Source organism: Somniosus microcephalus, chromosome 1 (genome assembly GCF_052327205.1).
Source record: "Somniosus microcephalus isolate GS21.2 chromosome 1, FLI_Smic_1.0, whole genome shotgun sequence".
In the NCBI taxonomy this organism is placed as follows: domain Eukaryota; kingdom Metazoa; phylum Chordata; class Chondrichthyes; order Squaliformes; family Somniosidae; genus Somniosus; species Somniosus microcephalus.
Genome location: NC_140987.1, coordinates 219,116,221 through 219,142,582, shown reverse-complemented (window position 1 = coordinate 219,142,582; position 26,362 = coordinate 219,116,221).

The window sequence follows — 26,362 nt, the reverse complement described above, 5'->3', positions numbered from 1 at the left end:
CCCGGCCAGAAAGGGGCTGTCTGGGTTACCTCCTTCCTTCTGCTTTTTCTTCTTCTGCTTTTTCCTCTTCTGCTTCCTCCACCCTCTGTGAGCAGCTTGTCCCCTTTGCTGCCTCTGCTTCATCTCCATGTGATTTTGCAGCCCAAGGGGGACTGCAACTAGAGTCCCCAGGACTGGGAGAAAGTGGTCTTCTCAGAGGCCTTCCTTTAAGAACCAAAGCCTTGCAAACATCCAGCAGCACTCCCTGCACTCCCTGCACACTTTAACAACTTTTCAAATGTATTGCACCAAGCCACTACTCCAAGACAATGTAAAAAAAAGTCCAAAAGTAAAAATATAAACTCACCTGAAAGTTGTGTGCGCATCTTTAAGAAGCACTGGCAGTGTCTCTGTTGTACTGCTGCACGCATATTCTTCTGTGCGTGGTTTGGAGAGGGTGGAATCAAGAGAGATGGCATCAAAAAACACAGATAGTGCGTTAATTCAGGCATTGCACACCGATTGACATCACGATCTGCATCATTTAAATGGGCGGTGAGTGCAAGCAATGACAGCGCTGCCGACCTGCCCAAAACGGCGGCCACCGCATTCCGTGCCGGAAGCAGGCGGAAGTAAGGTGGCTGCCATTTTTCCACAAAACCGGCCATAACAGCCAGCGCTAAAGCTCACAATTTGACGGTCATTAAGTTTTAATATCTCACCCGACCCAAACCCGCCCATTTTTGGGATTAAGATTCAGCCCCATGTTCTCATAGAAGGGCACAATACCCTGAGGAAACAGGTCAACCTTTCTGAATCCAAACTAGAAGCACTTAGGAGGTGAAACTGCGCTACGCATTTGACCTAACAGGCATGCTAAGTGCATATTAAGGGCAAAATTCTTCCCCAATTTAACATGTTAATAAATAGTTGGTAATTTCCCGCAGGGCAGGAAATGGGTAGGTTCAGTTCAACCACCTGCTTTACACCTTGCCCGATGAAGTCAATGGAGAGTAGAATCGGGTGAAGTGTAACAGGGGTGGCTGAACTGAACCTGTCTGTTTCCTGTGCGGGAGGTTAGGTTAAAATTACCCTCACAGGCTCAGTGTTGATTTTTTATAACCTTGCTAAGCACCAGTTAAAGGAAAATGTGTAATTTTTCACTTGATTGCCTTCCAACATTAATGATGCTAGCGATAAAGCTGGCATTAAGGCAGCGAGGCAGTCAACAGAGGACCAGTGCGGAGTGAAACAGAAAATGTTGTAAAGAGTGACTGAACTGTTTAAGTCCACATAGCAGCTGATGTGCATCAACAAGCCTTATTGTATTGGAGGAGGAAGGCAAACAGCCAAAGTGGTCCAAGGCCGTAGGATGGCCACTAGGATCCACTACTATAAAAGAAAAGAAAGATTTGCATTTATATAGCACCTTTCACGACCACCGGATGTCTCAAAGCGCTTTACAGTCAATTGCTTTTGAAGTGGAGTCACAGTTGTAATGTGGGAAACGCGGCAGCCAATTTGTGCACAGCAAGCTCCCACAAGCAGTAATGTGATGATGACCAGATAACCTTTTACATAGAAGATAGGAGATAGGAACAGGAGTAGGCCATTCGGCCCTTCGAGCCTGCTCCGCCATTCAATGAGATCATGGCTGATCATCCAAATTCAGTACCCTGTCCCTGCCTTCTCCCCATATCCCTTGATCCCTTTAGCCTTAAGAAATATATCCAACTCTTTTTTGAATATATTTAATGAACTGGCCTCCACCGCCCTCTGTGGCAGATAATTCCACAGGTTCACCACTCTCTGGGTGAAGAAATTCCTCCTCATTTCAGTCCTAAATGTCTTACCCCTTATTCTTAGACTATGACCCCTGGTTCTGGACTCCCCGGCCATCATAAACATCCTTCCTGCATCTAGTCTGTCCAGGCCTGACAGAATTTTATAAGTTTCGATGAGATCCCCTCTCAATCTTCTAAACTCCAGTGAGTATAAGCTCAATCGACACAATCTCTCCTCATACGTCATTCCTGCCATCCCAGGTATCAGCCTGGTGAATCTTTGCTGCACTCCTTCCATGGCAAGAACGTCCTTCCTCAGGTAAGGTGACCAAAACTGCACACAGTACTCAAGGTGCGGTCTCACCAAGGCCCTGTACAACTGTAGCAAGACATCCTTGTTCCTGTACTCGAACCCTCTTGCTACGAAGGCCAACATACCATTTGCCTTCTTAACCGCCTGCTGCACCTGCATACTTACCTTCAGCGGCTGGTGCACAAGAACACCCAGGTCTCTTTGCACTTCCCCTTCTCCCAATCTATTGCCATTCAAATAATAATCTGCCTTCCTGTTTTTGCCACCAAAGTGGATAACCTCACATTTATCCACATTATACTGCATTTGCCATGTTTCTGCCCAATCACCCAACCTGTCCAAATCGTACTGGAGTTTCACGACATCCTCCTCACAGCTTACCCTCCCACCCAGCTTTGTGTCGTCTGAAAATTTGGAGATATTACATCCAATTCCCTCGTCCAGATCATTACTATATATTGTGAACAGCTGGGGTCCTCGGACCGATCCTTGTGGTACCCCACTAGTCACTGCCTGCTACTCGGAAAATGACCCGTTTATTCCAACTCTTTGCTTTCTGTCCACCAACCAGTTCTCTATCCAAGTCAATACCTTGCCCCCAATCCCATGTGCCTTAATTTTGCACGCTAATCTCTTGTGTGGGACCTTATCGAAAGCCTTCTGAAAGTCCAAATACACCACATCCAGTGGTTCTCCCTTATCTATTTTGCCAGTTACATCCTCAAAAAATTCCAGTAGATTAGTCAAGCATGATTTACCTTTTGTAAATCCATGTTGACTTTGTCCGATCCTGTCACTGCTTACCAAGTGCTCTGCTATTACATCTTTTATAATAGATTCTAGCATTTTCCCCACTACCGATGTCAGGCTTACCGGTCTATAATTCCCCGCCTTTTCTCGACCACCTTTTTTTAATGTTGGTTGAGGGCTAAATATTGGCCAGGACACCGGGGACAACTCCCCTGCTCTTCTTCGAAATTAGCACCATGGGATCTTTTACGTCCACCTGAGAGAGCAAACGGGACCTCGGTTTAACGCCTCATCTGAAAGACGGCACCTTCGACAATGCAGCACTATGCCAAGTAGCATGTCTTTTGTTGACAATGAATATACCTTAACCCTAGTGAAGAGCAATGAATGAAGTGGCTATGTCTCACCAAGGAAGTAATTGATGAATTTTGTTATCTCATGGAACTAGACCAGCAACCGAAGAGCAACATCAATTCTACACTTCCAGTAGTGGTAAAGTGATGATAGTAATGGCCGGAGGTTTGGCAAAGATCAGTCAGTTTGTGCTTTATCACTGCATTACCCAAATTGCAGACATCTATTTCAATATGTTGGTGCATTCATTTGAATAATTGTGCACTATGGTCAGTAAAGTAGCATCCTTGCAAGTGCTTTCCAACTAGCTACTCCATTATTTCTAGTGCATCCTAACTCCCACAAAACAGAGGTAAGTTATGTTATCCTGTGAGCAGGTTCAAAAATATGAGCAATAGCTTAACACCCATTTAACACATTACTAAAGGTAAATAAATGCCTTGATGGTCACTAGATAAATCCGATTAACCTTTCAGATTTGGGGCCCAATATCCAGGCAACAGGGAGCTCCAATGTATGGTTGTGGATCACCTCTGAGGCTGGAGCATCATCAACCAAGTAGAACTTAGATCTAAAGGTGGGTGGAGCTGCTGTAATTATATTAGCTGAGCTTTGGGTCCATTCTATGCCAAATATCTGCCCACTCCATTCTAAGATCAGTAGCAGAGATCAGAGGACGTTGATGCACCAAAACCATGACAAACAGTGGTGAAATCCTATTGCGTGGTTTTGTACAACATATCACTTTCTGTCTTTAGAGCCTCCATTCGGTTGGCAGGATATAAAAAGAATTTTAAACAGCGCTATCATAGCCTAGCAATGCAAAACTAAAGCTGTAATCCATAATCACGTTCTCCACCTGTCAGCAATAATAAATATTTTTGCGAATTCATAAATATCAGTCTATTTCCGTTTGTTAATAATTTCCCCCATGGACATTCACTAGAACCCATTGTGAACAAACCTTTATGTTTAATAGAATATTCTGTAAAATATATTTTCAAATGAATAAATAAGTTGATCTTGATCATCTTCACATTTAAACTCAGAGTTTGAAACTCTCTCACTCAAGTATTGGCAGATGCTGCTATGAATCTAAAATGTAGTATGTGTGCATTTAATTTGTAATTAAATTGCATCTTTGGAACAGCATAGAAGAGCTGATCAGCATCTGAAACAGGGGCCTCGATTTATACGGGGGAGCCCGGTTATGGGCTAAGGACCCAGCAAGGCCGGGGACGTGGAGGCCCTACTGATCTTAACAGCAGGGCCTCATGTAAATAAATATGTGCAGACTCCTGCCCGATTCGGGATCCCCGAAGATCATGAGGATGCTGGGATTGCCGAGGCCCATGTACTCCTTGAGGGGCCAGGGAGAAGCACTCCTGGCCCACAAGGAATTCAAAGGCAGGCAAAGTTTTAAAACTTACCTGGGCCTTGTCTGGCCAACCGGCTCCTCTGGTCATGTTGCTGCAGACAGCGTGGGACTCCCCCTGCGTGGATAGTCACTAATAAATCCAGTAAGGAGTTCAGGAAAAACATCCTTACCCAGAGAGTGATTAGAATGTGGAACTCGCTACCACAAGGAGTAGTTGAGGCGAATAGTATAGATGCATTTAAAGAGAAGCTAGATAAACACATGAGAGAGAAAGGCATAGAAGGGTATGCTGATAGAATTAGATGAAGTAGGAAGGGGGAAGCTCGTGTGGAGCATAAACACTGACAGAAACTAGTTGGGCTGAATGGCCTGTTTCTGTGCTGAAAATTCTATGTAATTCTATTTAATTCCATGTAGTCCGGTGAAGGTACTCTCACAATGCTGTTCCAGGAGGCCCAGGAGTTCCAGGATTTTGACCTAGCAATTGGTCTGAGGTTTCGGCGGAGATCATAGTTCAAATCATATCTGTGTCGAGTAACCTATGTGTTTCATGGGCCAACATTGCATTCTGTCTTTCTCCTCCATCAGTTCGGAACTGTTGAATCATCAAGATGTATGAATAGTGATCATACATCCTGGAAAATGATGATTAACTTGCCTAACTCTTTGCAGAATTGCCTCATGTCATTTGAATGTTGAGGGATCAGTAACCCTTTCTCTTGATAAAAAGGGAGGTCAGTTTTAGCAAACACGGTAATGGGGATGTCAGTGCAATCAATGGCTCCTTGTACATGGGGACTGGAAAAAATAGAGCTGCTTTTCTAGCTGTGGCTACATACTTTTCTTGAATTTTATGTTTCCTGATACATGGCAAAAGTATTTATTTCTTACCCTCAGTAACACAGTGATGAATTGCATGCGATCTGATCCAAGTAATGTTTCCTGTTGAAGTAACTAGAGGCATAGAAGTTTAATGCAATGTTAATTTTTATTTTTTCTAGAGTACCATCCCAGCTTTATGATGCTCCTTGGCTGCAGATCTAGTTCCAGGAACAGACGGGTTTTTGAGACTGTAATTAGATGGCAGTGCAGCATGCAGGCCTTATTTTTGGCCCCCACATGTCTTTCAGCCACAGAAATACACATCAACGGATCAGATCACCTGATTCAGTCTTGCCTCTCAGGTCAAATCCCCAAATGGTGCAATAGTTGGAGATAACCCATCCAGGGAATGGCTGGAACTGTTTCTTGGTCATGGGGCGAGCCCATTGCACAATATCATCTTCCTTCACCTAGTTGGATTTTTGTTTCCCCCCCAATGTTATATGTTTGTTCAAAAAAAGGGAGAAGGATAAACCTGGCAATGGCAGGCCAGTCAGTTTAATGTTGTGGTGGGGAAGCTTTTATCAGCAATAATCTGGTAGAAAATTAACAGCAACTTGGACAAGTATTGGACTAATAAAGGAGACCCAGCACAGAGTTTTTTGATGAGGTAACTGAGAGGGTGGATGAGGGCAGTGCAGTTAATGTTGTGTATGTGGACTTGAGAAAGGCGTTTGATAAAGTACCACATACTAGGCTTGTTAGCAAAATTGAAGCCCATGGGATAAAAGGGGCAGAAGCAGCATGGATACAAAATAGGCCAAGGGATAGAAAACAGAGAGTTGTGGTGAATGGCTGTTTTCCAGACTGGAGCAAGGTATACAGTCGAGTTCCTCAAGGTTCAGTACTAGGACCACTGCTGTTTTTGATACACATTAATGACTTGGACTTGGGGGTACAGAGCACAATTTCAAAATTTGTTGATGACATAAAACTTGGAAGTGTAGTAAACAGTGAGGAAGACAGCAAAAAACTTCAAGAAGAGATAGACAGGCTGGTGGAACGGGTGGATGCATAGCAGATGAAATTCAATGCAGAAAAGTGCGATGTGATACATTTTGGTAGGAAGGCTGAGGAGAGACAATACATGCTGAATGGTACAATTTTAAAGGGGGTGTAAGATGAGAGAGACCTAGGGGTGCTTGTGCACAAATCTTTGAAGGTGGCAGGACAGGTTAACAAAGCAGTTAATAAAGCATATGGGATCCTGGGCTTTATAAATAGAGCGATAGGCCCAGAAATTGGGCTACTTAATGCCACCCGTTTGTACCACTATCCTGGTGCAAAATGGCGGCCGTCACTCGATCCCTTCTCTGGCGTGGGTTTCGGCGGTCGCCATTTTGGTGAGGGCCTTAGCACTGCCGATAGCAGCGCTGGCCCTGGAGATGTAAATGAAGAGAGGGTGACATCAGTCGGCGTGCAATGACGACTTAACGTCACCTCTGCGAACTTTGACCTTAGTGCTGAGTTCAGCGCTGGGTCTTAAGCTCGCTCTGAAAAGCGAACGTTCAGCTGACTGACAGAGATGCTGTCAGCACCTCTTAAATTGACACACACACATCTTTCAGGTAAGTATGCATTTAAGCTTATGGACTTGATTTTTTTAAATTTTATTGAAATAGTACCTTGGTGCAATACATGTTAAAAGTTTTTTTAAGTGTGCAGTGAGTGCAGGGAGTGCTGCTGGATGCTTGCAAGACCTCGGTTGGTAAAGGAAGGCTTCTGAGAATGCAGAAAATGCTGCAAATACTCAGCAGGTCAGGCAGCATCCATGGAGAGAGAAACAGAGTTCACGTCTTTTATACTTTTATTTCAGATTTACAGTATCCGTTGGCAGAGGGAAGAGGAAGATGCAGAAGAGGAGGAAGCAGAAAGAAGGATGTAACCCATACAGCCCCTTTCTGACCGGGATATCTGGGATGGAATCATCCACCTGCGGTACCAGCGACCATAACCCCAATTCTCCTTTCAACATTTGTCCCGCACCTTACCTTCCCTCTGTTACTGACGATCACAGCACCCTCTTGGCCACAATGCTGAAATAAAAGCCACCACAAAACAAACTTTCCAATCCAACTTTATATATCTATCCATCCAATATGACATCAAGAAATCAACTCATCACCCTTGTGCATTCCCTTAGTGACTGTCTTGTGTGTGCCTTTGCCGATCCTAGTGATGTAATGCAGTGCTACCCCAGTGGTTGCAGCATGGCTGGTGGAAGGCTGCTGACTTTCAGTGAGGGATGCTGCAAATGGCCCTGCTGGTCGATTTTGAGGAGCTGGTGGCTGGGAGTGTGAAATTGAGTGATGGCATTTCTTCTTCTTCTTACTCTTCTTCACTCTCCTCTCCCTCTTCTTTATCAACCATTGGCTGGACAGGCTGCATTTCTTGGGTGGGTGAGGTGTAGCTAGGAATGGGAGGTGTGCCTCATGTTTGGTACAGATTGTTGGTAGGTGAGTGATTTTGCGGGGGGGGGACTCATACATTGAGCAGTGTGTGAGGCTAGTGGTGCAGTTGGTAGGAGATGACTTTAGAAGTTATATTCACTGGCCCTGACCACTGGTCTGAGGTCATGAAGCTTCTTTGGGCACTGGAGTCAGGTCATGGGGGTGATACTGCTGGCAGTGACAACCTCGGTGAAGTGGTCCCACATCATTCTTTCTGGAGGGCCTCCTGGCCCCTGTGGGTAGAGGACCTCTCTTGCAGTGTTGACCCCTTGCACAAAGCTGGAGTGCTGTGTGCAAGACCCTGGGTGCCCCTTCCCTGGCTTGTTGAGCCGTTTGTGTTAGTGCTGAAGCACTTTTCTCATTTTTTTATGTGCGGAAGGGAACTCAGCTTTAAGAGCTGAAGACACCCATTTGGGAATTCATTACAATGTTAATTTTTTTTCAGAAGGCAATTGAATTGTAAGGACTAAAAACTGTCTATTTTTACATGATTTTTATTTTTTTCATTTCAGAAGGCAGTTCCTCTTTAAGAGATCGACCCTGCTTTCTGAAATGACAGCCTTGCTTTCAGACCAGGTTGTTCTAACTGCAATGACGCTACGACCACTCTACATTGGGGCCTCCTGCCGGGATGAACCCCAGCAGGATGGCGTTGCAGTGAGTTTAGCGCTGGGATAATGTTAATTAGCTCCCAACGTTAATTTTTCAGTCCTGCCAGTGCCACCATTTTCAGCAGCCATTGACACAGGCCTGCGGTGGCACCAGCGGGTATTGTGGCATTCATGAATTTCTAGGCCATAGAGTACAAAGCCACGAAGTTATACAAAACCGATATAAAACACTAGTTTGGCCCCAGCTGGAGTATTGTGTTCAATTCTGGGCACCACACTTTAGGAAGGACGTGAAGACTTTGGAGAGGGTACAGAAGAGATTTACTAAAATGCTTCTAGGGATGAGGGATTACAGTTATGTGGAGAGACTGGAGAAGCTGGGGTTGTTCTCCTTAGGGCAGAGAAGGCTAAGAGGAGCTTTGATAGAGGTTTTTAAAGTCATAAAGGGTTTAGATAGATTAAATAAAGAGAAACAGTTTCCAATGGCTGAAGGGTCGATAATGAGAGGGCAGAGATTTAAGGTGATTGGCAAAAGAACCAGAGGCGACATGAGGAAAAACGTTTTTACGCAACGAGTGGTTAGGGTTTGGAATGCACTGCCTGATAGGGTGGTGGCTACAGATTGAACAGTAGTCTTCAAAAGGGAATTGGATAAATATTGAAGGAGAAAAAATTGCAGGGATATGGGGAAAGAGCGGGGGAGTGGGACTAACTGGACTGCTCGTAAAAAGAACAGGCTCTTTGCAGACTCGATGGGCTGAATGGCCTCCTTCTGTGCTGAACTATTCTACGATTCTATGATTCAATGACTATGGTGACCAAGATACAATATCTCAGCTATACTAAAGTTACTCCATTTAGCATTGACAGTCAACACTGCTTTGCTTAACCAGGTTTTTTATGCCAGTGATATATGAAAGACGTTTCTCCCACGTCTAATTAAAGATGGCTTCTGGAACAAGGCAGATATATTTTTCACCTCGAGGAGTGTGAATATACTTATACAATCAAATAGCCTGGCAACCGCTGAACGTAAATGGACTCTGACACTTTGCAGCACCTGTGAATAGCCTTTTGTCTGGTTAAGATTTGCTTGATACTTAACACACGACGCCACTCAAGGATCTTCGCTGAGAAACATCGGGTACATATCTCCTTCTGTCAGGTAATTTTGTTTCCGAAAGATCAGACAAAACCACGCATAAAGGTGGCAGCCTCTCCTCCGTGCTATATTGTGGACCTCGTATGGTCCTCCTGCCAGACCTCTTCCACCCACTTTGCCTCCCTCATTGCACCCCAGGAGGAAATTCAGGACTCATTTTTCTATCTCATTCATGAACTGTTGCATGTAACCAGACCTGGCTGAGAACAGTGACTGAAACCATTGTAATATTTCTCTAGCCTACTGTTTTTCTGTAATGGATAGCTGAGCTGCAAAAGTAATCTCGCCCATCAAAGAACTTAGCTGAGAGAGATCTATAATGCCACCCTTCTCCAGTGTGGACATTACAGACAGTTCCATCCCTTCGCCAACAAGGCATGGCTCTCAGTATGTTTATGTGGTAGGGCCAATTATTACATGGCCGAACAGGTATCTTGACTGCGTAATTCATCACATAACACATCTTCACAGCTGTGCATGCGCCTGTCCAGTGGGTCAGTAATTTGTTTCACCTCGCTGGCAGCAGAACAAGCAAGCTCTTGCCAAGTCGTTGTTCCTGGTGCTTGGCATTATGCTTGTATCAGCATTTCATGTGACCCTGAGCATATGCGAGATTCTCTTGCACTATGATCAGGCCATCTTTCAACTTGAGCACATACCCCACTACATTCCTATCCCCGTCAGAAGTTTTCCCTGACTGTGCCTCCTCAATTAGCCCTATGGTGCACTTATTGCCCTTACAGAAATTCAAATGATGAGAACCCTAATGGTTCCTGTGGCATCTCACAAAGAGGTAGGGTACAAGAGGCCAGAGTGGGAGGAATGGAGAGTTCAGTGAGGTTGAGGGGGGTGGCGGGGGAGGCACGGGGTGGGTGTTCTAGGGCTGGAGGAAGTAACAGAGATAGGAAGGGGTGAGACCAACAGTAATTTGAAGACAAGAGCTCCAAACGTCCCAGAATAATTATTGGGATGCACCTGGCCACGGCTTCAGCCACTGACCCAGTTTGCAAGGTCAAAGGTAGATGCCCTGAGAAGCGGGTCTTTGATGGTTTGAGGGCGCAACTTGGGTGCTCCTAGCCGAAGAAGCTGGAAATGCAATCTAAAGTTTGTGACAGGGAGCCGGAGGGGTCGGGGGAGGGGAACGGGTCTCAGTTAGTGGCTGATTCTCTGTGGTTAACACATTGACCAGTAAAAGAAAGTCTCCGAGGCAGCAGCATCTTATCACAACTGATGCAGAAAATTGACTTACCTGCTTGTGTTCTCAAGGGCTGCCGACCCTTTAAGTTGCTACAGGAAGTCCTACCCTGTCTTAACAAAGGCCCTGCAGGCCCTCAGGAAATTTGGGGCCCGAGTCTCCGAAGACTCAGAGCCACTTTTCAAAGCACCTCAGCAATGCAGAGTCCAGCCCATTTAGCCAGTTGTCAGGTGGATTCAAGACCTGGTTCCACTTAAACCACATGAATGAAACAGAAAAAAGCGGCCCTCTTCAAACATAATTATCCTGTCAGAGACGAGTGTTGTTGCTGAATTAAAACTATAAATCTTTTATCTGCCGGTGCAGAACTTCAAAAGCAATACTGGTGCCCCACCTAACTCACCAGCAGCCTTAATTAACCCAGTTCTCCAGCCTTTGAGGGAGTCACGAGCCAGTGAATAGCAAATCTTGTGCTACCTGACTTTGGACAGTTTGATGTATTGTGAGAGCTGAAATTCCTTGAAAAACAGAATTGGATCTGGCACCATACGAACCAGCACACCGCCAGTGTTATAATCAAATGACCATTTCAGCCATATTATTCCACAGGTTATCTCCTTTACATCAGAATACCTTGTATCTTTTCTGCTTAATGGCAAATCAACATCCTCTCCTTTGCACCAATTAAATGTTCATATGCTTTGAAGAGTATTTACAGGACCACCAATCTCTATTATGAAGAAGGTGAAGCATTTGAAAGCTGCTGGCTTTCAGCTCTGTGAGCTTTTACAGCGTGTTTCAAATTTGCTTATATGATGATTGGTTCTTATTACCTTGGTACGGTGATGTGTTGTGAAACAGTCTAAACTACCCTTCCCTTTCCAAATGCAAGCTGCCATCTGGAGAACGATTTGAAATCCCCATTAAGTACCCTCCGGGGCCCTATTAAACGTGTAATTCACTGCTTCGGGCCTGTGGGGAATTGTGTTTAAAAAACAAGCCCAGAAATTGCTATTATAGCCAGTCATCTATATATGGCACATCTTTCCTCTGTGACCTTGCTCAGCGTGCTAGCTTGGTACTTAAGCTTGTCTCACAACACCAGGGGGGTAGGTTTCTGAGTGTGGGCTGGCGGCCGTGAACCTTGCTCACCACCAGTTGATATCCGACAATCAGGGTGCACTGCACGTGATTTTTCATCCACTAGTTGTCGATACGCCTTCTGACACGTGCTGGTAGTGGGTGAATATTCCTTCCTCCATCCTGTACTGAAAAAATTACCACCCAGAGTAAATGGTACATTTCATAAAGTTCAGCTCCTGGCACAGAGCTCCACGCAAATTCACAAATTCTACCCGTCAATGATGTGAGTAAATTCTGGGCTGCAACTTTCAGCATAATTGTAGCTGATACAGTATCAGAGGTCTTTCAGCATACAACATACATGCAATAACAAAAATCACAGTACACGAGCAATTCATCACAAAATGCAGAGGGCTCTGACAATTCTCACAAATGCACGAACCTGTACTCATAGTTCAATGTACGCAGTGAGGAGGGGGAGTACAATTAACAGCCAACAATAACAGGATGGCCAATCTAACCACTGTATCACAGTTTTGAGAGCTTCCATCACACTCCAGATTTTACACTTTGGCAAATCATAACTGAACAATCTTTAAAAAAAGTATACAAGAGAAAGAAATTCAGTTGTTTCCCACTGCTTTTGATGACCTGGAAATAATCTGGTGCGTTTGCTAAAATGGCAAGGAGAGAAACCAAACACTTACTAATATAGAGAGACAACTATAATTAGCCTCTAATTGGCCTTCATACCTATTTAGACCACTTCCCAACAGGAAGTACCCAAGCAATGGCCTTAAAAGTACAGGTCGGGTTAGCAGCTAAATATCACAAGCATGCTCCAGGGATGATGAACGAGAAGAAGACAAGAAAGATTGAAGGAATTTTTCAGGTTGTGAGGTAGACTTGCTGGTGCACTGTCTCGCCAAACTCTATTAATTGCAACGTGAACATCCCAAATGTTGTTATATCAATGTAAATGGGCAAGCTGCGCCTGAATCCCATCTCTTGCTGTGGACAGGGCACTGCACTTGTACATACCTACTCGCTTTTTGATTTTGGTGAATTTTGTGTCTCTCAGTCTCTATACCATTCCATAGCTTTCTGCCTGCTCTACACAGGCCAACCGCAGGGCTTCACGCTGACAGTTAGCATTTCTCAAGATCAGTCACTGTGTCAGTGGCAGGCCCCACAAATCAGTGTTTCTGTAGCCTGAGGATAAATTAGTGAGTAAGAAATATAAGCGCAAGTAGGGCTGAGCTAACTTTGCTTTCTGGGCCAGGATTACAAGGGTTCGGAGCTGCATGTGGCCCACAGGCCATAGTTTGGACACCCATTGCATTAGCCTGACTTGATGAAAGAGTTGGGCTATGTGATTCACATGATCAGGCATTGTACCTGTTCTACGCCACCTGAAAAGTACTGGGGGAGAGGGAGGACAATGGAACCACAATACCAGCTTCTAAGAAAGGGATCAGGCTCCCCAGTGGCTCTGCTGGATAAGATAGTGATTAGCTGAGACATACCGTGTTGAGGTGTGATTCTGTACTGAGGTAGCTGCTCTCAGCTGGAACAGCAATAGAGGCACCATAATTAACCTCAGAGCCCCTATTTAGGCAGGAAAATATCAGCAAATGTTCTTGTTCCTGATTATAATCCAGTGATCCTGTTGAAAGTGCATATGTTTGGATGTTGGCTGATGTCTGCTGACATTCACTGACTGACGTGTTCACCCATGATCAATTGGCACTGGCAGAGGGCACCTGGCACCCAGGGCACTATATCCCCAATGGAAGTCAGCACATTGTGGGTACAATAGTGTAGTGTCGATGGGACTGAGTTAGTAACCCAGAGGTTGCGAGTTATATCCCACCATGGCAAGTTTTGAAATTGAGTTCAATAAATCTAGTCATTTGTGGACTAGCACCTGAAAAAATGAACCTAACACTTGTGAACTGGTTTACTAATGTTCTTCAGGGAGTGAACCTGTCACACCTGCACATGACTCCAGTCCCACACTACGTGGCTGACCCTCCACGCCCTCTGAAGTGGCCTAGCAAGACACTCAGGTGTAAAACAAAGGCTACGAGGGAAACTAGAGATGGACAATGAGGGACCCGATTAGTCTCTGCCTTATAGCTCTCCTGTCCTCAACTGCAGAGCTAAAATCAGGAACTCACTACACTGGGAATGCTAGGCCTGAAGCCAGATCCTACCATTTTGTGGCACAGTGCATTGGAACATTTTAAAAATAGTGCCCGGAGTAGGTCAGAGGGTAATTATGTTGCATGGTGCACTCCATGTGAGTGAAGTTGCTTTAGGCTGGTTTTTATACCTGAAATGGGTGCCGCCCACGGAGAGTGCACCCCAACCGGGAGGCCCAAGGCCAGCCCAATATTGGGCCTCGGGCCTCATATTATTTGGGTGAGCTGCTGGCGCCTGCCACACATCCACAGGCAGTTCCCCCATGTTAAACAGATGAATTTTGGGCCGCTTGCCTCGCTGACAGAAACCCAAAGGTAAGTTCCAGGGGGTGAAGCAGTGATGGGAGTGGAGGGGCCAATCGGGATACTGTGGAGTCAGGGGAGCACTCCTGCTCCAAAGAAATGTCTGACCTTTTGGTGTCAGATGATGCTCAGGTCACAGCACCGCTGAAGAATCCTTAGTGGAGCAGACACTACGCTGTCCAATTTGGCAGAGGGGTCTTAAATTAAGTGTTAGGCCCCTCACTTACATATTTAATGGGACCAACACCCATGGAGTTTTAGGCAGCCACCAGGGACCCAATTTCGGGTCAGATGTCTTTCCAGCATCCTGGGGACACAGGAAATTGGTCCCCAATTGGTCCCCAAAATTGGCTCTGGTTGCATATGTAAAACAAGAACAACGAGGTTCAATTTCTATCCCCAGATGTCAATTGCGCAATACTAGGATGCTACACTTAGCTTCAGTGTTCCTGGGCTAGTGGGAAATATCAACTAGGAATCCTACTCCTAACCACTTTATAGTGACATCTGCACTAAAGTGTGTAGGAGGCAGGTGAGAACAGATTCAAGCACAGTTATGATGGTCCCCGCAGTACAATAGCCTGTCACACTCACTATCCAGGTGCTCACAGCAAGAATGGCTACCTGGAGGAGCTACCAGAGGCCGCTCTTGCCAATGGAACTGTACCCCCACACAATGATAAGCCTTTAGCAGAAGAAAGAAAATAAAGAAAGACCAGCATACTAGCATTTATATAACGCCTTTCATGACCGCAGGATTTCCCAAAATGCTTTACAGCCAATGAAGTACTTTTGAAGTGTAGTCACTGTTGAAATGTAGAAAAGCCAGCAACAAAATCCCACAAACAGCAAATGTAATAATGACTAGATAATCTGTTTTAGTGATGTTGGTTGAGGCCAGGACACCGGGGATATCTCCCCTGCTCTTCTTCGAAATAGTGCTATGGGATCTTATATGTTCACCTGTAGAAATGGTCAAATTCCTATCTAGAGATTGAGTTCGACGCAGGCAATCAATCAAAAAGGTTTTTAATGTCAAACTAACGAGTTTAAACAGATTGATGCAAGAGAACTATGAATACAGGTCTTAACAGGTCAGAGGCTCCACGAGGACTGCCTGGGTGGTCCCGTGGATGGCGTCATGACGTCATCACGTTTTTCCCGCGTTTGGGTGATCACGTGATTGCGGCATGACGTCATCGAGTTTTCCCGCACTCTTAAAGGGACCGCGCATTGTACATGCAAACAGTATATACAATGGTACAGATTTAGTCTGTAGCTAACACATCGTTAAAGGGAATTATGTACAGTTGTTCAGAGTCCCTCAGTGGCTCTGCCACACACCCATTGAGGCAGACAGAGCCTCGGTTTAACGTCTCATCCGAACGACGGCACCTCCAACAGTGCAGCACTCCCTCAGTACTACACTGGTGGTGTAAGCTACAGCCAGATTATGTGCTCAAATCACTGGAGTGGGCCTTGAACCCACAACCTTCTGACTCAGAAGAGAGGGTGCCAAACTGGAGGAAAAATTGGATAAATGAAATACAGTCCACTTATGGATTTCATGTCCAGTCTTTTTCTTTGTGATGCAGTCTCTCATCCCCCACATTGACTTTTACTCGTAACTTGTTGCCAATTTCAAGTGGAACTAAAGTGTGAGGATTGTACAGGAAACTGATAATCATTTCCTTGATGGCTTCCTCTCACATTCATCATTGTGTCTGCATCACGGATAACAGTGACTGGATCTGTGGAGTTTCAGTTTGCATATCTGTGCCTAGTTATAATACCAACACAGCCAAGAATGAGTCTCCATCAGTTATCCAAAATACCCAGAAAGCCAGCTAGAATTCATGGAGGTCAAATCACAGAATATGGGTATAGTCTTCTATAATGTAAAAGGTTTCAGACAGAGGAAATATTGTAAAAAGATAAAGAGGGTTACCCGGGTTCAAGGTGGCCTCAAATCCATGGTTGAGCTCCTTCTGTTCTAATTAACTTCTACCCTGCTGTGTGCATAATCAACTTCGGGTTCTACTGGAGGAGTTTTGTGAAAAGTATTTGGTTCATGGATCAGGTCTTTGAACATACTAAAAGAGAAATAAAAAAAACTACCACATTGATTAACTGGATGTAGAAATGCAATTTTATTCCCTGGTTGGACAATCTAATTTCTTTCAAACAACATTATTATTGCCCTTCGACATTAGTCAACCGATAGGTGACCTTTTGCATGATTTAATTGCACAACATCCAGCCACAAGTAAGCAGATTTCCATTCATTTGAAGTGAAAATGAGATCACAGCCTCTGGTTTGTGTGTCACACAGAGCTCTTCCTGTGACACTGCGGGTGCCAGCTGGTATTTGACACCTCACTCCTAGTGTCAAGTGAAGAAAGGGCCTTTTGAATGAGTTCCAAATTGACTCCTGGTGGTCATTAACAACTCCCACAGGAAGAATGGCTCTCATATAAAAAAGTAATTTCTGCTCTGCCAGCATCACTACTATCTGCTGTTGTAAATCCTCACTGCTTTACATCAGTCCCATCAGGCTTCTTGCCTCTGATTAGTGCAATTCTTCACCACCAGACCTTTTTAATCACCATCTGCCACTTAAGACAGCCATCCGCTAAGGAAGCTTTATTTACAATTGGAAAACCATTACCGTCTTTACACAGATCAGAATAACCAAGAATAATCATTTTCGTGGAGGTAGAAACAAAATAAATGTGTGATTGTTTAGGATTTTCATAGAAACTGTCACTGTGCAGCCAGTCCCTGGTTCGATTTGTAAAACAAGATTTTCTTCTTTCAACTAAAAAATTACCCCAAAAATAACATAAATGCATTTGTTTTGGATGTGCCAGAAATGTCATTGCTTGATTGGTTCAAATGTTATGAAATGTAATGGTTATTGCTGGCAATCACAAGAAAGTCATTTTTCTGTTTCTTAATTTACCATCCTTCTTTAAGTTTCCTTTTGCAGATTGTACTTTATAATCCAGAGATTTATCCTTATAATAGCAATAATTTACAACTAGAAATCTGTTCCCTTTAATTGGTAGGTAGGTGTGGGGAATGGGGAGGGTCTCACAGGAGTTAATGGGATAGTCTGGGACGGGGGGGGGAACTAAATTTTCCTTGTGGGTCCTGGAGGACGATTCTTGCTACTCATGGCCACACAAAGGAAAATAAAAAATGTGCCTTTCAAGTCCTCTTCACACGCCGATCCTCTTCTGACTTACTTCAGCCTGGCGGGGAAAGCTGCAGTGGATTTCCGGCTCCAGCTTGCATTGAAATGCCATTGGAGTCCAATTGACATCAGTGGACCCTGAATACCATATTCAAAGAAGGACCCTGCCGTCAACCATGGCTCAGTTGGTGTCAGCTGTGGCTCAGTTGGTAGCACTCTCACCTCTGAGTCAGAAGCTTGTGGGTTCATAGTCCCACTCCAGGGACTTGAGCATAAAGATCTAGGCTGACACTCCAGTGCAGTACTGAGAAAGTTCTGCACTGTCGGAGGTGTAAAGTCTGTAGGTATTATGGCGAATTAATACACAGACTACAAGAGTAACTTTAACAGGACTTTACTATTCGAAGGTCAGGGCGAATCTGCCCAATAAATCCTGACACAGCACTTATATACCGGTGTGGTCACCGTCGGTATTACAGTATACAGCAGCCAAGATAAAGTAGTGCCACACCTAAAATAGTTCTCTTAAAGGTGGACGGTTACATACAATAGTTCTCTTAAAGGTAGAACAGTTACATACACTACAGGAGGTGCTGTCTTTCAGATGAGATGTTAAACGAAGGCCCTGTCTGCTCTTTCAGGTGGACGTGAAAAATCCCATGGCTCTCTTTCAAAGAAGAGCAGGGGAAGTATAAAAAAAAGACTTGCATTTATATAGCGCCTTTCACAACCTCAGGACGTCCCAATGCACTTTGCAGCCAATGAATTACTTTTGAAGTGTAGTCACTGTTGTAATGTAGGAAACGCAGCAACAATTTGTGCACAACAAGCTCCCACAAAGAGCAATATGATAATGACCAGATAATTTTAGTGATGTTGGTTGAGGGATAAATATTAGCCAGTACATGGAGGAGAGCTCCCCGCTTCTCTTCGAAATGAGAGGGTTGATGGGGCTGAGGTTTAGCGTCTCATCCGAAAGACAGCACCTCCAACAGTGCAGCACTCCCTCAAGTCCTGCACTGTGTGGTTACTTAACACTAAAGACCTGGTTTGTGAATTATAAATTTAGGGATGACAATGCTGCTCTTGTGTTATGGTGACTAAGTGACAAATGCATTTGCTGAGGTGGAAAATAAAACATTTTGACAGAGGAAAAAAATAAGTTCTACAAACTAAATTCAGTCATTATTTCTTGCAACCTAAAGGAAGTAGCCATTTCTGTTTTATTTTAATTTCTTGTCATCCTTTTAAGTCCTTTTGGTATTAGCCATTAGTACTTCATGGTCTCTATGGCTTTGTGATGCCTGGAGCTTATAGGAACATAGGAACAGGTGTAGGCCATTCAGCCCCTTTAGCCTGTTCCGCCATTATGGGTGATCTGCATCTTAACTCCAGCTATCTGATTTAGTTCTGCATCCCTTAATACCCTTACCTAAAAAAAACTATTAATCTCAGTTTTGAAATTTTCAATTGAGCTAGCCTTAACAGTTTTTTGGGGGAGAGAGTTCCAGATTTCCACTACCTTTTGTGTGAAGAAGTGCTTCCTGACATCACAACAACAACAACCTGCATTTATATAGCACCTTTAACGTAGAAAAACGTCCCAAGGCACGTCACAGGAATGTTATCAGACAAAATTTGGCACTGAGCCACATAAGGAGATATATGGGCAGATGCCCAAAAGCCTGGTCAAAGAAGTGCATGCCTGAATGGCCTAGTACTCATTTAAATGTTATGCCCCCTGACATAAGAAAACTACTAGGCACTTGGTCTAAGCGTTAACCAAAGCTTTAATCAACTGTTTTACAACATGGAGGTCTAGTTGTGTCCTTCACTAGTTTCTGTTAAGAATGTCCTGCGCAAGCTGGGCCCGTGCCTGAGTATTTATACTCTCCCTGGACAGCGCCACCCGTAGGCCTCTCCCTGGGCAGTGCCACCCATAGGCCGCTCAGTATTATTTCATAAGTCTTTCTTTCATGAATGACTGATTCATGTCACCCCCGTGTTCTGGACTCCCCCACCAGAGGAAATAGTTTCTCTACCCTATCAACTCCTTTAATCACCTTAAACACAAATAGATCACCCCTTAATATTCTATACTCAAGGGAATACAAGCCACTTGGCATGCTGGGTCTCTGCTCTGCACCAGATGGCACCTTATAAAATGATACATAGAATGATACAGCACAGAAGGAGGCCATTCGGCCGATTGCACCTGTGTCGGATCCACTATCACTACTGCTACTGGTTCCTCAACTGCTCTTCCGGATCAACACCATGAGATAATTCTCCTGCATTGTCTGTGTCTTTGACTCATTCACAACTTGATGTCAGAGAAGAGGATCGATTTATTGTTCGGGACTCCACAACCTTTTGCATGCTGCGACCTCTGATTATATGCAAGTTTAGTCTTTAAACTTAAAAAGAGTGGGGATTGCAAGAAGGTGATTTAGCCCACGAAAGATACAGCATTCTTTCTTCTATTATGGCATGTTTGTTGTGATTTTCATAACTTCACTGTTTTCACTTCAAGTATTTGCTACATCCTTACTAACATTGCTCTGGAGGGGTAGGGGGTGGAAATTTAACTCCCTCCATCTGGCATAAACCGGATGGGGGTAGTTAAAAAGGGGCGGGTCAATTATGCCAACTCAATAACCAGGCAAAATAATACATTATGATTGGCTGCTGTTTTTTTCATTACCACCAACAAAATAGCATTATCAGGAGGAAGTGGATGTTTCAACACTGCATGTTCTCACAGTTTTGTTAGCAGGTCATAAATTATGAAGGAAATTCCCTTGTTTTTGAACTGAGGCAAATATATAACACACTTTGATTAAAAAGTCTGTTAAAATGAGAAATCCTGCTGTGCTAACTAAACCTAAGTCCTTGAACATTCTTTTGAAGCCATTCCATTTTACTGATGTATTCGGAATATCCACCAGGATAAACCTAATGTGCTATGGAACCCCTTGCATATGGTAAAGTCATGAGGCGTCATTGAACTAAAATGTAAAAAATAAAATGAAGTGTGCCCCATAAGTAATGACTGTGCTAGATTCTTCAATAATAAGGTAATCCTTGGGTATTCAACAGTCAAATAACCCCTCAGGATATTTAGGTACTGGGCAGAACTTTCTGCCTTAAAGGGTCTGCCTGTTAGGTCACAACCAACTATTATGTCCGTGAATGATTGAGACACGGACAGCAGGAGTTAAACAAAACACGTCTTTACTGGTGGAAGTCAATAGTGAAACTAAAACAACAGAGGCTCACTAGCGCCTTTTATACAGGGGTGGTCACTGCCGGTACTGCAGTCTGAGACCAGTTATTCTCTTAAAGGTACATACACAACAATTCCTCCCCTTTTAGATAAACAGTACATAACATTCATTTAACAACTAAATGATAACTAATTACAATCACAATTACTGTTGCAAGATACATTGGTTAAGTTTAAGCAATTATAAGTTCAGTCTTTGAGGAGGCTTCCTGATTCTGTCTGGATAACGCCTCTTTGGGGTATCAGGTTCTTCTGGCAATGTTGAGTCGGGATCAATGTCGTTGTTTGGTTCATCTGCTTCCAATATTACCGGTTCTGCGGTAGCTGCAATTGGAACGTCGATTTCATTACCAGGTGTATCAGATCGTGGTGTGGAGTTGACGCTTTCCAGTGACTCTAGAATCTGGTCAGCATGGCGTCTTACAATGCTCTCCCCAACGTCCACGGTATACATGAGAGGTCCTTGCCGTGTACAAATCGTTCCTGGCTGCCATTTCTCAGTGCGGTAGTCCCGGGCCAAAACTGGTCGACCTATCTTAAAACTCCTGGTCGGCCTTTCATTCATATTCTGAAACTGCCTGTTCGCCACATCTCTTCGGACATTTGGCTTAACCAAATCCAAGCGGCATCGTAGTCTTCGATTGAAGAACATCATGGCTGGAGTTTGGTTGGTAACCGCATGTGTGGCATTCCAGTAGGCAAACAAGAAGTTGTCCACCTTGTGTTGTAGGGGTATATCTTCATTACACATTGCCTTGATAGCCTTCTTGAATGTTTGGACAAACCTCTCGGCCAATCCATTAGTGGCTGGATGATATGGGGCAGATGTGTAATGCTTAACACCATTGTTCTTTAAGAACCTCCGGAACTCTTCAGACACAAACTGTGGTCCATTGTCAGAGCAAATCTGTTCAGGCAGCCCATTCCTGGCGAATATGGTTCGTAAAACTGTGATAGTTTTTTCCGTGGTGGTTGAGGACATTTTTATTACCTCTGGCCACTTTGAATGTGCATCCACCGCAATTAAAAACATCGAGTCCATGAAGGGACCAGCAAAATCAATGTGCACCCTTTGCCATGGAGATGAGGGCCACTCCCATGGATGCAGAGGAGCTTGTGGTGGGGCGTTTTGGACCTTCTGGCATCCTGCACAGCTCTTGGTCATCTGTTCGATTTCTCTATCGATTCTCGGCCACCACACAAACGCTCTGGCTAAGTTCTTCATTTTTACCCCACCCAGATGACCCTCATGAAGCTCATTGAGCACTCTATCCGTCAACTTAGGTGGAATTACTACTCTGGATCCACACATCAAGGTTCCTCTGCACACTGACAGCTGTTCTCTTCTCGGCGAGAATGCTGGCAGCAGTGGTTCGCCATGTGCTGGCCATCCCTTCACCGTTAAATCATAGACCCGTGATAGTGTCGGGTCATTCCGTGTTTCCTTTTCTATGTTTGCATTCGTCACAGGGAGACATTCGACTATGGTCGAGTGGAATAACTCCATTGGATCCACTGCAAGGTCTTCTTCTTCCACCGTCGGCAACGGTAGGCGTGACAATCCATCAGCATTTCCATGCTGTTTAGTTCCTTTGTACTCGATGTCATATTGGTGTGCCCCTAGGAAAAGGGACCATCTCTGCAGCCGTTGTGCTGTCATTATCGGTACGCCCTTCTGAGGGTTGAAAATGGAGACAAGAGGTTGATGATCGGTTAGTAGAGTAAATTTTTGACCGTGCAGGTAGTGATTGAACTTCTTCACCCCCCACACTAGACTGAGGGCCTCTCTGTCAATCTGGGCGTAGTTACGCTTGGCAGAAGTTAACGAGCGAGACGCAAAAGCTATCGGCCTCTCTAAACCATCAAGGAATTTATGTGACAGTACCGCCCCAATGCCGTAGGGAGACGCATCACACGCCAGTCTGATCGGCAGTTCTGGGTTGTAGTGAGCCAATACTTCCCTTGAAGTGATTAAGTCCTTACTCTTCTGAAAAGCACACTTACAATCATCGCTCCATTTCCATGCTACCCCCGTTCGTAGCAGGGCGTTCAGTGGGTGCAGAATTATCGACAAATTCGGCAAAAACTTATGATAGTAATTCACCAAACCGAGGAATGACCTCAGTTGCGACACATTTTCAGGCGCTGGGGCCTTAACAACCGCTTCAATTTTGTCAGGGGACTTATGTAACCCCTCTTCATCAATCACATGGCCACAATACGATATCTGTTTCTTAAAAAATTCGCACTTGGGGCGGTTGGCTCGCAGCCCATGTTCCCGTAGTCTAGTGAGCATCTGTTCTAGGTTGTTAAGGTGTTCACTGTCATCTTCACCTGTCACAAGGATGTCGTCCAAGCAACACTGAGTCCCCGGAATCCCTTGCAGGACTTGTTCCATCGCTCTTTGCCATATCGCCGGAGCCGATGCTACTCCGAATACCAATCGATGATAATGGTAAAGACCTTTGTGAGTGTTTATCGTGAGATACTTCCTAGAGGACTCTTCAACCTCCATCTGCAAATATGCTTGTGCTAGGTCAATTTTTGTAAAACGCTTCCCTCCAGACAGTGAGACGAAGATGTCTTCTATCCTTGGAAGAGGATATTGTACTGTGTGAAGGACTGGGTTCACCGTCACCTTGAAATCCCCACAGATGCGAATCTTCCGTGGCTCCCCGGACTTATTGCTTAACGTTTTCTTCATGACAGGAACGATGGGTGTCGCTCACTCACTCCAGTCGACCTTAGACAACACGCCCGCCTTCTCCAGATTCTCCAGCTCTGCCTCGACGGCTGGGCGAATTGCATATGGTACCGGTCTTGCTTTGAAAAACTTGGGAACTGCATTCTCTTCTATTTTTATCGAGGCGGTTACGCCTTTAAGCGTGCCCAGTTCTTGTTGAAATACCTCTTTGGCGTTAGCTAAGATTGTTGACAATCGTCCAGGAGTGACGTCTTCATCTTTTTTACCGTCCACCATCATTGCATGAATGGAGTGCCAATCTAAGTTTATCTTCCTGATCCATTCCCGTCCCAATAATGGTGGTCCACCATTTGACAGTATGTAGAGATACAATTTCCGTATTTTCTTGCCGTTGTATTCGACAGGCACCCTTATTTTTCCTCTGGGGTATACCTTTTGCCCCGTATACGTCGTCAAGACGATGGATGTCTCTCTCAAGGGTATGTGTGAAAATAGCCGCTCGTAGTCTCGTCGATTCATGATGGTTAGCGCTGATCCTGTATCCAATTCCATTTTAACTTGTGACCCTGCTATCGTGAGGGTGACCCAAATGGTTCAGTGATCCTCTTTTGCAATTACATTGTGAAGTTTGAGACAGCTTAGTCTCCTGTTCCCGGATTCACTATCGCTCATCTGGTCTTCGGAACTACTGTCCGTCATCTTTTGTACTTTCTTGTACGGTTCCTTAGTAGCCTTTTTGTTGTCGCTGGTCTTCTTCCCAGACCTGCAAACTCGTGCAATGTGTCCCATCTTCCCGCATTGCCTGCATATTTTGTCTTTGGACCAGCAGTCCTTCTGGTCATGGTTAGTTCTGCCGCAGCGATAACATTTTGCAAATCCCCGTGTCATTTCGTGGGTGCCGTATTCCTGTGGTTTTTGTTGAATTTCTGCAGCTCCCCTGGCTGCTGCTTCATACGATACTGCCACGCTGAAAGCCTTATCTAGTGTCAGCTCTTTCTCTGCGAGTAACTTCTTCTCTGTTCCTTCACTCAGGAGTCCACAGACAAATTTGTCCCGTAGGGTATCTGCCAGTCCTGCTCCGAACTGGCAGTGCTTTGATAGCTTGCGTAGTTCCGTAAGATACTCAGCATTGCTCTCATCTTTGTGCTGAGTTCTCCTGTGGAATTTAAATCTTTCCGCTATCAACAGCGGTGCAGGGTTTAGGTGTTCCTGTAGGACAGCAACAATTTCGTTAAAACTCTTCACCTTCGGTTTGGCTGGAGTAATCAGGTCCCGCAATAGGCCGTACGTTCTAGCGCCCATTAAGTTTAACAATATCGATGCCTTTTTCTTCTCCGCTATTTCGTTTGCCTCGAAATATACCTCGACTCTTTCCACATACGTGGTCCAGTCCTCTATTGTATTATCAAAAGCAGTGATACAGCCAGTCTTTGGCATCTTGCAAATCTAAAATGGCGCCTCCTGCGCTTTGCCTTCTTCCCCGATTTAACAAAATGGTGCCTCCCACGCTTTGCCTTCTTCCCCGCTGATTAAGATGGCGCCTCCCGCGCTTTGCCTTCTTCCCCGCTGTTGTTAGCGCTGCTTTCCACGGTTTCTTGCGCGTTTAATATTTTTTTAAATTATTTTCCCGTCGTGGAACAACCCTGTGGGACTCTTTACCTCCCTCTTCGCGGGTCTATACGCAGCCCAGCTTCGTAGCACCGGCCGCACCCTGTGTGCTCCACCCTCTCTCTCTCTTCTTCCCGACAACGCTGCTCGGCCCCGTTGCAAACCACCCGCTCGAGTTCGCGACCGCCGCAGCCCAGGAAGGATCAGTGCACTACCTGCCACCAGCCCGATTAGCTGAAGCACCGTCGACAGGAACCAGGCCCCGCATCCGACAGCTTCTCCAACAATCTTCAACTCTGCAACACAGGGCGGATGCCCACGGTCGACGCCCGTTTCTACTGCCTCTTACTTTCTTTTCTTTCTGGCCTCGACCTCTGCTCACTTCGCTGTAGGAATGGATCCCAGGAGGTGGTGCAGACTGTAGGTAGGTTCGTATCTGCTCGTCGCCAGTATTATGTCCGTGAATGATTGAGACACGGACAGCAGGAGTTAAACAAAACACGTCTTTACTGGTGGAAGTCAATAGTGAAACTAAAACAACAGAGGCTCACTAGTGCCTTTTATACAGGGGTGGTCACTGCCGGTACTGCAGTCTGAGACCAGTTATTCTCTTAAAGGTACATACACAACACCAACAAGGTAAGTTTTTGAAATACACTTAACTGAATGTGGAGCCGAGGAGCAGCAGTGCTCCTCCTGACTCCATATTAAAAGAACGCGTGCTGCTGCTGGCCGCACTGCTCCCCCCTGGCCACTGCTACCTCCTGCCCCGACCCCTACCTGAATTACCTGAAGGCCACTGCAACGCCAGTCACAGCTTGGTCTTCAATCGTGCTTCACCGGCGAGCTGCCTGTTGCTATCCGCAGCTCGCCGGCTCCATGGAAATGAGGCCCAATGTCTGGGCTGCTTCAGGCCTCACCATTCAAGTGCAGGGATTGCTCCCTGTGCCTTCCCCCTGCGCCAAAAAATGGGTGCGCCCAAATTTCTAGTCCTATATTCTCTAATTTACCATGAACAATTCCATGGCAACTGCATTAGTATGAAAGAAATTTGGAGATGGCCCAGGGAATGAGAATATACAGAACAAACAAGAATTGGATATATACATTTGCAGGGCTA